Below are 16,349 nucleotides of genomic sequence, written 5' to 3' on the forward strand. Positions count from 1 at the left end.
TTGAAGTAGTCAATGAATTGTGTGAGTAAGGTCATCCTTGAAACTTGAGAGAGATAGGGTTAGAACCAGTGATATGATAAATTGTTTTATGGAAGATTTAGCACTTTGAGGATGTATGTGACTGGAGGATTTCTGAGTAGTGCGTGACACTCCAGTTCTCTCCTTTACTACCTACTGGAGTATGAGTCACCTATGTGCATGCTAATATGTGCATGGTACAATAAATTTCTCCAAAACTTAGCAACTCAACACAACAAACATTTTTTTAATCTTTCAGTTTCTGTGGGAATAGCTTAGCTGGGTGCTTCTGGCTCAAGCTCTTTAATGAACCAATAGTCTGTTAGCTGGGCCTGTGGTCTCATCTGAAGGCATGACCACGGAGGGATCTACTTCTTAGCTCACTTACATGGCCAGCTACAACTTCTTAAGGCTGTCCTGTTGTGGAAAGGCGCATGTGGTAAGTATGGCTTTCTGATGACTACATTCACTTTATAGGTCATCTTGTCATCTCAGGAATGTTGTTTCTCCCTTTGTTAGATCAGACCTTTTGTTTTATTTCCACAAAGTCATGTCCACAGGGTATTCATGTACCATTGAACTTTATTGACATCTTGGAGAGATGGAGATGTGTTTACAACACAGAAAGTAGAAACATTCCAGTTGAATATTAGGCTATTTTGTTCTTCAGGCCCATTTTATGACTAAAGTTTGTCCTGTGATAATTCACACTGATTGGCACTCATGCAAATTGGCTGATTGGTCTGTCTCCATTCTTCCTCTCATCTTTCCTCCTCATCTGCTTCCCTCAAGCACCAGATTTATCTCACCATGCACAGTAACTAAACCATCTCCAGTGGCTATTTCCAGTCTGACCATTGTATAACCCAGTCCATTAATATGGTCTGTAAGATCAGATCTTCTATTTAATAAATCTCTACCCACTGGAAAACCATTATTGTTTTAAATAGCAATTATTATTCTTTCCATTATGTTCAAATTTACTTAAGATTTTTAAATTCTTGTTAGTTTTTACCTTTGGGATTTCTGTGGTTCTAGTGTTGAGAAAGGGGTGTGAGCTGATTCAGATTTTAATTGTTACAGAGTTTTAATTAATCTGCCTATCCCCTGCCTTATTTATAATATTGTGGAGCTGCAAAGATAAGGTTTCTTATGTTTTTATTTTTTTTTAAATTTTGTCAGTTTCATGTCTCCAAAACACTTGGAATGTGAACAATTGAGTTTATTTCAGAGACATGATTTCAAAGACAAGTAAAGGATTAGAGAGGATGTCTTGGTATTTTTTCATATTCTCTGGGCTCATTTAATTATATTTCTATAGGTACTCTCAGCATTTATTGTACTATTTATTTTAACCTTTGTCCTTTGCAGCTAAAGTTGTGATCTTTATCAAATTCTCTTTTAAGACATTTATTGTTTTATCAAGTTTAAAATATGTATTGTCTCTTTCAATACTGTAATTGCAAACTGAAAATTTTAGTAAGAGAGTTTAACTCATTTGCTCAAGATTTACAGACCTCCACCCTAAATTAAGTAAATATTTTGAAGGCAATATTTGTGTTAAGAATTTTAAATTGCTGTATTCATAGAAAAAGGTAAATAAAAATATTTGAAAACAGCCCTATGCATAGGACAGAGGGATAAACAAAACAAATGTATTATTTACTAGTAGAAAAATTTGTATTAACATGTGAGATAGGAACAAAACAATCTACAAAAATTAAGCATAATATCACGAAGAATAATGCTATAAACTTTCAGGTTCTTAATCATGTTTTCATAACAAAACGAAGTTAGAAATCTTAGATATTTCAAATAACGTTAATCATTACACTGCTTTTTAGAGTACTTTTCCAAGCATGGGGATTAATATAAACTTTTATTTTCATCTTTTCTAATTATTACATAATTATTTGAATTCTTTTAAGATTTATAAAGTGAAATAGATTTTACAATTCTATCTTAAAAAAATAACAGTGACCTAAGTTCAGCTTCCCTTGTTGCTACTGTACTTAACTCAAATACTGAAAATATTTTTAAATTCAAAAGAAAAAAGTAATAGTAAAGGGCAGGGTAATGTATTCAATTACCAGAGAGGAAAAAAATTAGGGGCCAGAATTCATGTTTACACTAACAGCTTGAAATTCAGGACAAAAGTGATGGCCTGAGCTCTATGCCGGATGGTGTCTTCTTCAGGAAGTGTTAGCAACATTCCATTTTCAAGGTAACTTTTTCTTTTGACAGTCACTGAGCTGTACATTTAAATGGTAACCGTTTAGATACCATCAAGGAAATGCTGAGAAAGTCTAAGTTAATAAGAGAAAAAAAGCTTGTTATTTGTACCTTTTGCTCCTTTTCATTCAATTTCAGCCCAAAACATGGAGTAGGACAATGTTATCCTACTGGTTCGGCCTGGGTCTAGCGCCCAGACCTACAGTCAGGGGACTGAATTCTGTTTCAGAAAGAAGTGGCCACCTCAAGACTTTGCTGAGATTATACCTGTGGTGAATAGGGAAGCTGACTATAAATCTAGCTCTGCCAGGCCCAGATTATTCTGTTACCTATCCTGTTTCCTAATAATAACTGTGTGTTGCTGTCTCATTTTACAGATGAGAAAATCATCATGATGAAGTCAAAACAGCTCCAAATTAACATGACAAGATAGGCGAAAGAAAACATGATGCTAGTTCTCTCCATTCTGTGACCCTGTGTTTTGTCCACCCTACTATTCAGCCCCTTTGCAGTAGGCGACAGAGGGTTTTCACTATGCTTATTTCTTAGGAGAGTTAGTTCAAAGCCTCCTCAGGGAGAGAAGTGGGAAAGTACAAGGTACAGTAGTAAAGTCAACTGTGAATCTAGTTTCTGTATTAGTTTGATAGGGTTGCCATAACAGAGTACCACAAAGTGACACTTAAATGGTTCTTAAACAACAGAAATTTATTGTCTTGTAGTTCTCAAGGCTGGAAGTCTGGCCTTAAGGAGATAGCAGGGTTGGTTTCTTCTGAAGGCTGTGAGGGAGACTGTATTCTATGCCTCTCCCCTAGCTTCTGGTGGTTTGATGGCCATCTTTGGCATTCCTTGGCTTGTAGATGTATCGCCCTGATATCTGCCTTCATGTTCACAAGATGTTGTCTCTGTGTGGATGTATCCTTGTGTGTGTGAATGTGTCCCTAGTTCCCTCTTTTATAAGCACACTGGCCATATTGGAGGTGGGGGGCTCCACCCTATTCCAGTATGGCCTCAGATTAATCAATTACAAAAGCAACAGCCTATTTCTAAAAAGTTATATTCTGAGGTACTGAGGGGTTAGGACTTCAGCATATGACTTTGGAGGGGAAGGACACAGTTCAACCTATAACAGTTTCTCTAATGAGAAAGAAAGTAAAGGAAACATACATAGGTTTTCTACCAAGGAAGACTTTCATTAGCACTTTTATTTTAGCTAAAGAGGGAAGTAGTTAGAAAACTAATTTCAACAGGCAGTCTGGAGGAAAGTTAGAAAAATGTGGGGTGATAGGAGAAAGGGGTAGTCAGTAAGTGAGTGTGAGAGGATTGGAGTGCAGAAAAGAGGATGGGAGGTAGCAAAAGCATATTGAGGTGGCCATGGCAGCCTTTTGAAAAGCTTTGGATCAGCTTTTTGGTGATTGGTTCAGATTCAAAACACCACTGAGATTATAGAAAGTAGGTGGTATGGTCAAAGCAACAGGTGCAAGAAGTCAAATTTGGCTTCATTATTGAACATTAATCATTGGAGGAGGTGGTAAAAAACACTAGGAAAAGAAAAAGCCAGAGATCAAAGATTAGAATGCAGAGTCATTCTTGAATTCATCAGAAGGGTTAGCATCGTTATGAATAACATCTTTGGAGCTACTTTTGTTCAACAAACCACTTCTGAATATTTAAAATGCAATTAGTGATTTAGTTTTCCGATATACATTTCCTGGAAGCCAATTGGATCTAATCAACTTTGCCTAAAAACATTTTATTTAGAATTTATAACTAATGATGATCCATATAATATAAACCAAAGCCTCATTATTCATGGGGTTCTTAAATGAGCTAATATATGCAACACACTTAGAATACTGCCTGGCACATAGCAGTGATACGTAAGTGTTTATTAGTATTTAGATGACTTCTAATCCCTCAAGGACAAGGAAAACAGAACAAGGTGTAAATGGACTAGAGTAGGTTTGCTTGAGCTCCTGCCTCACTAATGAATGTATTTTCAAATGCTCCAATAGCCACCTCTAATTGTCACTGAGATAGTGTAGTGTTGAAAAAAACTCCAGATTCATGTAGCCTTCTAGAATTCTTTATTAATGAATTACTGAATGTTATAAAAAACAAAAAATCTAGTAGTATAAAACATTAGTTTGAAATAAATGTTTTAGGAAATGAAAAGATAAAATATTGATAACTTTAATTGATACTAACTTTGAATTGATAATTTTTCATCTTGGTCAATTACCATCAGAAAACATATCAAGTAATTTTCTAATATCTAAGCTTAAACCAATGTATTATTATAATATAGTGTGTATTCCATATAGGTATATGTAAGTTCTTATGGCTCTACTGAAATCCATAAGGAGGTTATAAATGAAATATTAGCCATATTTCTTGTTATTGCTGTTGATCACTTTTAGTGTTCTTTTACAGTGGTTTTACTGAAAGTTTTATACCAAGCCTCAAGTACCCATTTGTATAATTTTAGTATAATTCTGTTTTTGTGTTCTTTGTCCATCTTAGGTGCTCAATGAATATTGTTAATATTGCTATGTTTGTTTTCTATGTGGTTATACTTCTCTATATTTTAACCATGTAATATGTATATTTTAAAGCCATCTTTAAAAGGCTGTCCAACATTTATAAAGTCATACCCACAGCAATTATTACTAAATCTATGTTACATTTCTCTGCTTCCTTATGCTTGATTTTATCTGGTGGCCTCTATAAGTGTCCAAAATTAATATTGAGATCCTGCAGAAAGTTTCCACCTGGCTGTTCATTAAAATCACCTAGGATGCTTAAATTTTTTTGCAATGACTAGGGTCCATCTCAGACCAAATTAAATGAGAAGCTCTGAAAAATAGCCCTATGCATTGGCATGTTTAGCAGTTTCTTCAGTGATTCTAATATGTAACTAGGTTGAAAACCACATGAACAATATCCTGCTTTTAAAAGTAAACATGTGTAATGTAAAAGATTTGAGCCTTCACATACAAGGTGATTTACTCGTGTGAGGGATGAGTTTTGGCAAAAATTTTTACTTTCCATACTTTAGGCATATATGGAAACAAGGCAGTGTTCCTTGGTACAATGGGGAATATAGGAAGTCATAAAACTACTGAACTTACAATCAAGTCAGAGAAAAATATATCAGCTGACACAAAAGTATAAATTCTTAGCGTGATTTGCTCCTTTACTCCTACTGTGCTCTCTCTCACTTTCTTTCTCTCCCCACCCTCCCTCTCTATTTGACTCTGACTTTTGCTATCACAGTAAGAAAAACTGAATCTGACTTTTTGTTTTTTTTTTAACTAGTACTAACCAGGGTTAACATGGTTATTATGAACAGATGATGAGAAGTGTTACTTCCCTGCCACTGGAAGAAATTCAAGTGGGAACACATTAAAATAATGTACATTAATGAATCACTTGTGTTTGTTCATTGAAAACTTGCATACTTTTATGCATACTTTTTGAATATGTTTCTTAAAAGTTAAGTGTAAAGTACGTTTTGGTTTCTGTTTATTTATTTAGGGCTATATTTTCTTTACTTTAAATGCAAATAACTAACAGGTAAGTTCAGAAGCCTAACACAGTGGACTTTTCTTTCATTTTAACTGGCAGCTTTTAAAAAAATACCTTTTTGACTGAGGAATAATATGTTTTTAAAAGCTTTTGGTTCAAGGCTTTAAAAAGTCATTGCCTAGGCAAAAATCAGTTAAAGTAAAAGTTGTTTTGAAAATCCTTTTAATTACCTATAAAATAGTGTGCAAATGGCTTCATGTATATATAAAATAGTTGTGGTTTGGGGATAATTTCTATAGAATATGTATATTTTAGCATTACCTAAATGCTTGTAAGACTGAGAGAATGGCAGGGACTGTATGAACTTGTAGAATGAAAAAGCAGATGAAGTTCCCTGCACATTTAAAAATTGTTTTCCTCCTTCCTTTCCTAGCATTTCTTTCTAAATTAATGTGAACTACATCAGTTTATGAGAAAACTCCATAGTATTCTAATTTCCTTAATTGCATTGTGTAAACACAGAAGCAAAGAGGACAGAAAACTAGCCACTATATACTCTTACTGCAAAAAATATATAGAAGTATGATTTCATTTTTCTTGCTTTCATAAGTTAATACCTAAAAGTATCAACAAAACCTGTCACTAAAGTATACACCTAGAATGTTATATGGCCAAAAAGAAGATTTGTATTTACTTCAAATTCTGGATGATATTTTTAGTCAATGTATTTTTTTTCTAGCATCTTGAAAACAAAGCTTTTCTTGGCTGCCAAAGTCCAGCTGCCTCTTAGTTCATTAATAGAAACTGTTCCTAATAGCATAAAGCTAACAGGACAATGAAGTGGAAATGCAAAAAGCCCCTTTAATTCCAGCTTAAAACCACACCGTGCTCCCTGACTAGATAGGAAGAACTCCATTAAATATCTCTTTTAACTGCCAAGGAGTGAGTAAATTTAATCTTCCTTAGGTTTAAAGCAGCTTTACTCCAAAAAATGGGGCCTTCTACATTGATGCCTAAGAAAAGAAAACCCCAAAATTCCTCTTGTAACTCTCTGAGGATGCTTGAAATTTAATAGTAGGCAAATCATTTACTTAAAAAAAAATACAAATAGGTTTAAAATGTTGCTGTTTCAGAACACTAACTTTTTGCTGTAAATTAATAGACCAGATCGGATTTTGAGGGGAGGCAGCCATGCTCCCTACTTAATTTAGTAAATTGGATAAAAAAAAATCTAGGGTAAAGAACTTTTAAAAGAACTGGAGGCTCTGGTACTTAAAAAAATTTTTTTAATTGAACTATAGTCGGTTTACAATGTTATGTTAATTTCTAGTGTATAACATAATACTTCAGTTATACATATATATATTCCTTTTCATATTAATTTTCATTATAAGTTATTACAAGATTTTGGGTATACTACCCTGTGCTATCTAATTCTTTCTGAGGCTTTTTTCTTTCAAGTTCTGAAAACTTGTTATTCCTGAGACCTACCCTGGTATTTCTTCCTGTTCTTTCATCAAAAGTCCCAACCACCTTCAAACATCTGGGCAAAGGTGATACTGGCTCTCTTCTTCTCTACTCTGGGACTAATATTCTTCTTCTCCCCCTCACTTAGGCCAGACTTGCAGGGGCAAGTTCAAACTTCGTTGTTCAATAAATTTTGCATTTCTGTGATTGATCTTTTCTTTCTCTATCATCCTTCTTTTTACTGCATTCAGTTTAGATTCCAAAGATAATCCTTGGGAAGAAAGGGGATTGGAGCTGGTGAGAATGGGTAGAAGGAGAGATGTCCGGTGGAAAGAGTCTGAGCTTTGGAATCAAATTGTCCTGAGTTTGAATCCCTGCTCCTAAAACAGTTTAACTAGGAGACTTTGGGCAAATTACTTACCCTCTGAGTGTCCCGATTCTCTAGACAGTCAAAGGAAACTAATGATGATCTCCTTACTTCTCCCAGAGGAGGTAAGAAGGGAGCAGTGAGAGTCAAATCCTAGGCATCTGTCTTTTTCATTTCATCTTTAATGAAACTGAGGTCCTTTCCTCTTAGTATCTCCTGTCACTTTACCTCAAAATTTACTTAAGACCCATCTGGTCTTAGCCCAGGATCCTTTCCAAGATTTTGGTTTCTACACTTTATTTTTCCTCTTGGAGGGTATACCCTAAGAATGAACTAGAAATACTGTTCTCATTAGAGGGGATTTGTGCTATAGGAAATTCCACAAAAGTGCATACATAAATTTGCTAGTTTTAACTCATGAGTAGAGAACTTAACAAGCTTTTCAAGAAGTATTGTAAAAAACTGATTGAGTATGGTCTCTGAAGATTATTTGATTAGTGAAGGTGATCTAGTTCCTTAATTACCATCTTCAATTTCTGTAACTGTGAAATGGGGATTACAGTGGTACCCAAAAAAAAACTGTTGCAAGACTAAAACACTTATATGTAAAGTACTGTAACAGTTCTTGGTGGACTAGCTTTTACTGTTTTTACTTTGTATAATTTGTAATAGGGTAAATTAATTTTAGTCAAGAAACAGATTTGATTGGCAGGTGAGAAATTCTATCATAAATGTACTCTGTTTAGTCAAAAATTTATTTTATCCATAGATGTGTGTCTAGGTGGACTTCTTGTTGCTTATTCACTCTACTTAGCTATAACACTTAAATTGGAAAGAGGAACAACAGTTAACCTTTTTTTTTTCAGTATTAGCAACAAACAATTGAGAAATGAATTTGAAAAATAAGATTCCATTTACATAGTGCCAAACTACATATAATACATTGGAGTAAATCTAATAAAAATATGCAAGACCACTATAAGGAAAACTTTAAATTACTGCAGAGGGAGATTAAATAAGACCAAGTAAATGGAGATATAAACCATGTTAATGAATTAGAAGATAGAATATTATGAATGTGATAATTGAGTCAACACAATCCCAATCAAAAAAGTAAAAATTGACAAATGATTTTAAAAGTTACATGGAAATACAAATGATCCGAAATAGCCAATAATGTTTAAAAGAAGAACAAGAATGGAGGACTAAGATCACTTGATTTCAAGACTTTGAAAGCTACAATAATCAAGGTAGTTTCTTATTTGCTAACAGATGAACATGTAGATCAGTGGAACTCAGTAAGCAGTCTGAAAATAAACCTGCACATGTATGGTCAATTGATTGTCAATGAAGTTGCCCAGGCAATTCCATAGGGAAAGAAAAGTTTTCTTTACAAATGGCTTTGGTAAACTGGATATTCGTTAGAAAACAATCAACCCTTACCTTACACCATACACAAAATAATTACTTTTTTATGGGTTATAGACCTGAAAATAAAACCAACAAATCATGGAATCTTCTAGAAGAAAATGTAAGAAAAGGACTTTGTGATCTTGGGATTAGGCAAGGATTTCTTGTTTAGGGCACAAAAAAAGGAAATAAATAAATTAGATTTTATTAATGTTAATTTTTTTTTATTTCTCCTCAAAGAAAACAGAAAAGGACACCAAAACTGGGAGAAAAATATCAGAGAAGGGATTTGTATATACAGGATATACAAAATACTCTTACAACTCTATAATAAGACAAATAGCCCATAAAAATCAATGGGTAAGAAATTTGATCATAAATTTCACCAAAGAAGGTATAATTTAGTACAGAGATGCTTGTCAGGTAATGCAACTTAAAGCTGCAATCAAGTTACTATTTCAAGAATATTGATAAATAAAGACATCACAGCAAATATGGTGAAAATGTGGCATAACTGACATTTTGATGCATGGCTAGTGGAAATAGAAGATGGTAAAACCATATTGGAGTATAGATTGGCAGTTTTTAAAAAATATTTCTTAAAATACTACCATATAATCCAGTCATTTCACTCCTATGTATTTATGTAGAGGATTTAAAACATACACTGTGCAAAAACTTGAACACAAATGTTCATACAGCTTTATATACAATAGCCAAAAACTGGAAACAACCCAAAAGTACAGAATAAGTGAATGGATCAACAGATAGTGGTATAACAGTGCAAACGGATATTCTTCACTAATAAAAAGGAACAAATTACAGATGCATGCAACGCCATGGATGAACCTGAAAAACCATTATGCTGAGTGAAAGAAGTTAGACATAAAATGTGCATGCAAACTAATCTAGAGTTTAGCACATTAGTGGTTGTTTGGGAACAGAGGTATAGAGAAGGATGGTTTGTAAAGCAGAAGGAAACCTTGTGATGTTATTGAAACACTCAGTGTCTTGATTGCAGTGGTAGTTTCATGGGTCAGACTTATCTAATTGAACACTTTTCTTATGTGCTCTTTATTGTATATAAATTATAACTCAACAAAGTTTCTAAAAATTAAAAAGGAATTCTAAGAAGTTTAACCTTTATATATTTCAATTTTTATGACTTATTGAAACTAATGTTGTAATAGACTTGGTTAATAATGGGACTTCCAAGGCAAAATATGAAGTGGAGTTTAGTATTTCCTATCCCTGAACATTGTGTGTTTGTGTATGGGGAGGAGGGCAAGGAGCAGGGGTTGGGCATACGGGGGAGAGGAAAGGGGAGAATTTTAAATATCCTGAAGAATATAAACTGAGCTTCTAGTTGTAAAATATTTTCTATTTAAGCCAAGAAAGTTCAAGGACACTGAGATAAATCCCTGCACACGAAAGGGTGGGAGAGAGTGTGGGAGAGAAAAAGGGTCCCACAGGCTCTCTTTTAAGAGAGGACAGTCTTAGAAAAAAGGATTTTTTTTTAAATTTTCTAAAATTTAGCTTTTCAAGAAAGCCCTAATGTTTCCCATAAAGATTCCTTTGGCAAATATTAAAATATGTAGAAACAAAGAGACTTTTATGGACAGAGGATAAGCTTGGAAAAGCACTCTCATCAAATCTAAAAATGATAAAATCTGACCCCGCCATTTCCCCATCAGGAGAGTTCTTACTCATTACCTGACTCAGTCTCTCCCACCCCAGCTCTCCAGCTTGAGAAAATAATTCCTTCCTAGGTGCAGAATTATTGCAATAGTTCATCATCAACATCAACCTTCAGGTTTCTTTACACAGACTTTCTAGTACTGGGCCAATAGTTTAGTTTACTTCACCCCACAGATTTTCTTTTTTATTTTTTTAAATTGAAGTATAGTTGATTTATAGTATTATGTTAATTTCAGGTATACAGCATAGTAATTCAGTATTTCTGCAGATTATACTCCATTATAGGTTATTACAAGATAATGGGTATAGTTTCCTATGCTATACAGTATATCCTTGTTACTTATCTATTTTTTATGTAATAGTTCATATCTGTTAAAACTCACAAGTTCTTGTTCACTGGTGTGTGTACTATTATGATCCATATTGAGTGGCTTGGAACATCTTTCCACATCCTCACTACCTATGTTATTTCTACCTGACAAGATAAAGTCAACTTCTTTTTGAAGCCTCATGTCTACCCACTTTCTTGACCCCCTTCTCCCATAGAGCATTCTGCAGTAGCTTTTGCCCATGCCCTAGTCTGTACAAATTTATTGCATACTGCTTTGAATGATCAATTGCTTTAGCTTCCTGTTTGGATTGTAATCTCCTTGAGAACAGGAAGCATGTCAAATGATTATGTGGATCATTCTCAGCATCTGATCTAATATCCAACACATATATATACTCAATAAATATTCATTGATTAATATATTATAGATTGCAGCAGAGGAAGCATGGGAGTCGTATATGAATGAATTTTCAGAAATTGTAATAACAATCCTATATATTTGTAGAGAGTGGCAGTTGAGTGCGTGAGTTTTGGGGTCACATAGGCATGGGTTTAGTTCAGATCACAACTCTACAGCTTACTGGGCCAAGTCACTTAAACTCTCAGTCTCAATTTCTTCATTTGTAAAACAGGAATAAATATTGTCTTTATAAGATTATGTAAGAATCAAATGAAATGTTTATTAAAATCATTTAGCATAGAACCTGTCTAAAATTTTCAATAATTGTAACTTCATATAGCCTTTAATGTTTTAACATGGCTTTAGAATACATTCCTGAATAAAACCAATAGGCCTCAATAATATACAGTGAATCAATAATCTCCATTTATTAATGTAGAAGTTGAGATTAGCATGCATTGTAATTTGTCTAATGGTACATAATTTGTAAGTGGAAAAGACTGAAACTCAAATTTTCTGACTCTACTTGTCCTGAATTATTTATTAATGAAGAGGCATTGTGGTAGGAAGCAAGAGTTGATAATAAGTAATAACAAATTTCTGATTATCATTACATTTAAATTAATGAAGATGAAACAATAAATCCTTGCATTTGGCTATAACCTGGAACATGTACATTCTAATTCATTAAACTAATTTTAGCCATAATGTAGATGTACCAAACTAAAAAAAATTAGGTTGCCAGTCAGAAATTTTTTAAAAATTATGTGATCAGTCAAAAGCAACTGAAAGGCAAAGAAAGAAACAGTGTGGTTGACTACTCAACATCCATTTCATCCATTCTGTCCAAGATTTTAATACCATGTCATCTTTATTTGTCTGTGATTGATTCAAAAATGAGCATGTGATCCAATGGTATAATGCAAACAGAAGGTGGCTAGAGAGGCTTCTGGGAAATTTCCCTTTGCTCCTGGAGATGCAAAAAAGGAAATAATCTCTTTTCTTTTTCTGGTTGTTGTCCTGTCTAGCTGTGCCTCTTAGAATTGCTGTAACCATCTTACCACTAATAAAAGGAAGGTGATACCTTCAAAAATGAAAAAGCAGAGAGATGGTAATGTCTTTGGGCATATAACTTCACTTTCTTGGAACCCCCTGGTTTCTAATAAAGTGAAAATATTAATGTCCATACTGTTTAAGCCAATTTTAATTGGGGTTTCTGCTGCCTGTAGTTGAGAGAATCTTAATAGTATAGTGAATCTCATTAAACTTTGGGAGATGAGAATAGGAGAAGGGAGTGTTGTTTCTTTTTGGAGACTGAAAAAGTATTACAAAGATTGGACCTAATAACAGCTTTTAATCCAAAAATCCATTTATCCTTGCAGACTGTATTTTGTAGCATCTCTAAATGTGACAAGGATTTCAAACTTGCTTGTCAATGTCCTTTAAATGTGCGTGACATTTTCAAGGAGAGGAAATAAAGTAATTGCCTGAGCCAATGGGCTTTTTGGAACCATCTTGAACTGATAGACCCCCTTTCACTAGGTGAAAATAAAGTATACGGGTGGAGGCAGGGAGGGGGTTTCAAAATGCTTTGAGAAAACGTCAAATGTAATCTGTCTCCTTTGATGTGATAAACCATGGGAATTCCTAGGTAGGCACTTGATTAGATGAAAATAAGACCAGAAACTTCATCAAAGCCAAATTCCCAGAGGAATTTGCGTCCTGTCAGTTGGGAAGATTGGCCACAGAGGGATTTTTTAGCGAATGGTTTGATTTTGCCTAAATCATATAATCTTTTTGTATCAATTCTCTCTGGCCACCAAGCAAAAGTGCTAATTCCTGTCCTGGATATCTCAGAGTGATATTGTGGCAATAATAGTGACATTATATATTTTCCCAGCACTGGAAAATGACTTGCACACAGTAAGCACCTGATAAATATTTTTAAAGCAGTGCAAAGTAGTTTGAATTTAGAGTATAGACAAAAAGTCTGAACAAAATAACTAGATCATTGATCAGCAAATCTACATGGAAAAGGTGTTTTACTTTGCCTGATGTCAATTATAGTTTCAAATACTTGGTAGACAATTCATTGGTCTGATTTCTGAAAACTACAAGAATGTGATTGTCATAAATTCTTGATATTTTAAGGCTTACAATATAGTATATATAATTGGAAATATTTCTTACAATACAATATTCCATTTTTGTTACAATGTTCATATATAAAGTTATATTACTTTTTAAAGAAATATATAGACTTGGTTTACTCCATTGCTAGCAGGTAGAGTCCTTCAGATTAGAGGCTTTCATGAAGATGATCACTTTGTTTTATGCTGAGGCTGTAAAAGCTTATTAGACTCCCAAAGTGAATGGGCAGCTTCACACTGTCTAGTATGGGATAACTTTTTTCAGGGGGGTATTTTGAGGGTGTGGAAAAGCAGAATAAACTTATTTTAAATTCAAAAAATGGCTAGGTTATTTCTTTGGGAGCATCCTCAACTCTTTCTATCAGTAATTATTTTCTTTTGGGCTTGTCATTTCCTCCATGAAGAAATCTTGCAAGCTCCCACCCATGATTCATGAGCTTGAATGTCAATGTTCTTGGAGTCAAATAACAGAAGAGAATGTGAAATTCCCCTGTTCGGGGAATAAATTCTACGTGATACTCCTGTAACATTCTCTGACCCCCAGAGTCTCTTGGACACTCTTTCTAGAGAGTAGACCAATTGTCTTTTTCTGGGGAGTGGAAGAGAACCAGGTATCCAATAACTATTTATATAACTTTTCAAACAATTTTCTCATCTCAGTCCCCAAAGCATCCTATTTCCAGAAGTTCTGCCATTCAAGAGTTCCTTAATATTTCTGGGGTTCTCTGATAGATATTAACATGCTGTAGAGATTAACATGGTTTTGAGATGCTTCAATCAATACAACAGATTTATTCAACAAATATGTATTTATTTTGTGCCAGGCGGGGATTAGGCACTTGGGAATATAACAGTAAATGAAACAAAATTCCCTCTTCTCAAACAGTTTACAGAATGTAAGAAACAGTCAATAAACAAGACATACACTAACTAAATAAATTATTTAATATTTTAGGGACTGGTAAGTGCCATGAAAAAGAAATTAGAATAGGGTGAAGTGAATGGGAGTGCCAGGAGATAAAGGGCAGGTAGCAATTTGAGAAAGGGTGGCCATACTTAGTGAGAGTGTGAATTCTATTAATACTTGATGGAAGCAAAAAAGTTGTTCAAGGCAATATCTGGGGCAGCGGTGTTGCAGGCAGATAGTGCCTAAGTTCTGAAGTGAGAACCTACCTGTATGTTTAATGAATAGCAAGAAGACCCGTGTGGCTTGTGTGGAATGAAGAAAAGAATACTGTAGGAGTGAGGAGGAAGGCAGAGAGGTGACAGGGTTGGGAGCTGGTCTTATGTAGGGTGTTGTGTGCTGTTGTGCAGATACGGGCTTTGACTCTAAAGGAAATAGCATGCCAGTATAGGGTGTTCACCACAGACATGCATGATCTGATTCAAATTTTAGGAATAACTGGTGCTGTGTTGAAAATAGATTGAATGAGGAGCCAGGGTAGAAGCAGAATACTTAGTTAAGAATTACTTTATTAGTCCAGACAAGAAATAATGGTAGGTCTCTTAGTTTCCTTGGGCTGCCTTAACAAATTACCACAACCTGAGTGGCTTAAACAACAATTTATTCTCTCACAGTCTGGAGGCCAGAAGTCCAAAATCAAAGTGTCATGTCAGCATGGCCACACTCCCTCTGAAGGCTCTAGGGAAAAATTCTTTCTTACCTCTTCCAGCTTCTGGTGTTTGCCAGCAATCCTTGGCATTCCTTGTTTTGTGGCAGCATAACTCCAATTGCTGCCTTTGTTTTTACTTACTTGTCTTCCCTCTGCATGTATATCTCCAAATCTTTTTTTTCCTTAAAAAGACACCGGATTTTGGATTTAGGGCCACCCTCATTCAGTATGACCTCTTTTTAATTTGGTACATCTACAGAGACCCTGTTTCCAAATAAGGGCACATTCATAGGTATCAGAGGTTAGAGCTTCAATGTATCTTTTGAGGAGCACAGTTTAACCCACAACAGTTGGTAGTACTAGCAAGATGGTGGGAAGTGATGAGATTCTGTGTGTATTTTGAAGATAGAGCCAGCAGAATTATCTGAGGACATGGATGTTAGATGTTAAAGAGAAAGGCTCCAAAGTTGACTGACAGCGGAAGTTTTCGTCTTCCCTGGTTTGCTAATTCAGTTACCATTCATGAATCTGTTTGTTAGCTTTCTAAATTTTGTTGTTGTTTGATCCTTTTTAGTATTTTCTCTTGGGGTGAGAGTTGTAACTTTAAAAAAAAATCACTAGTTAGGCACCAGTTAGTGGAGTTGGGAAAGGAGTTGTAGGAAACGCATATGTGTTTAGTCTGCAACGTTTATCCAGAAGTTCTCTCCAGGGGTAAATCTAAATTTTCTGGAGGCTGAAGCTTAGACATTTTTCAGGACACCGAAAAAAAAAATACTGGAAAATAAATAAATACAAAATTAGATAGATACCATAGCAATGTTGCCCTTAAACCTGGACAAGAGGGACCCTTCTTCTGGACACACAGACACACACACACAAACATATGTGTAGTTTCTTAAAGAACCCCAATTCCTTTCTCACTTGGGATCTGACATTCAGCACTAACACAGAACAACCCATAAACTCAAACACATGTGCCCTCATGACTAACACCTTTCAAGTCCCAGCAAAGTCTTTTCCACATCTCATGTTCTATATCCTCAAAAAAAAGTTACCATGTCTAAACACTATGAAGATTTTGGATTTTGCTGATGTGAATATCTGAGATAGACATTGCTTTGGAGTTCAAAGAAGATTT

This window comes from Vicugna pacos, chromosome 5 (assembly GCF_048564905.1).
Source record: "Vicugna pacos chromosome 5, VicPac4, whole genome shotgun sequence".
NCBI lineage: Eukaryota > Metazoa > Chordata > Mammalia > Artiodactyla > Camelidae > Vicugna > Vicugna pacos.